The 909-nt window shown below is 47.5% G+C and overlaps 1 pseudogene; it reads right to left on the reverse strand.

The window, feature by feature from the left end:
- Positions 1-236: 236 nt before the first annotated feature.
- LOC126518396 (U5 spliceosomal RNA) lies at positions 237-357 on the reverse strand (annotated as a pseudogene).
- Between the last annotated feature and the right edge of the window lie 552 nt (positions 358-909).

Genomic DNA, 909 nt, shown 5'->3' on the forward strand with positions numbered 1-909 from the left:
ATTTGTAATTGCTATTGTGAAAAATGCTCGTGTAGGAGATGACGAAATTTTTCTCGATCTGACTCCGAAGCAGTGTGATCAGGCAAATTGTTCCACAAGCGAATGGCCGCAGGGGCTGCGGAAAAGTTAAAAGCATGTGTCATACCGCGTACATGCGCGTAAAACCTAAGTGGTTATTTAATCGGCGAGACGTGTTTGAGGCGATATGGATGTGCAGTGGGGATTGTGTGGGATTACAGACAAGCAGGGCCTCGCGGAAATTGGTCTATAGGTTCACGGCAGTGCCCCTCCCCACGACAACCTTTAGTAAAAGGCGAAAGGTTAATTCGTGTGGGCGCTGAGGAGAGGCCTGAGCGAGGATTGGACGACCGAATTCGGAACATTGTCGAATTCCGCCATGTTTCAAATTCTGTAATGATGGCATGTTGAGCCAATTCTCGAGAGGCAGTAAGCAGCCCTCTGGGTGACGTCTCGTTGGCCCGAAATGCCGCCATTAGAGAATTCGACAGCATCCAGAATGGCACCCACGGACGGCAGGAGCAGCAGTCCTGGTAGTGACACCCTATGGCGATTTCTTCGCCAACACCGAGTTTCCGTATACATTTTTACTGCACTAGCTGAGACCAGTGCAGTAATAATTGTGCACGATTTGTTTGAACACGTTGCAAGTTGATGGCGCCACCGTCATAGCTGTTTACGTCTAGGCTATCAGTATTTCGTAAATTATGATACCAGAGAGGCCGGAAGTAATTATGCGCTCACGGAAGGGCCATAGCTATCTCGTTTTCTTGTGCGAGGCGCCTTTCCGCAAGTAGAATAAAAACGAAACGCGCATAAATAGCAATGGAAAGAATACCAAAGTGATTACTTCTTTCATATCGAAGCCGTTCTAAAAAGTTGGAATTTCAG

Source organism: Dermacentor andersoni, chromosome 11 (assembly GCF_023375885.2).
Source record: "Dermacentor andersoni chromosome 11, qqDerAnde1_hic_scaffold, whole genome shotgun sequence".
Taxonomy (NCBI): Eukaryota; Metazoa; Arthropoda; class Arachnida; order Ixodida; family Ixodidae; genus Dermacentor; species Dermacentor andersoni.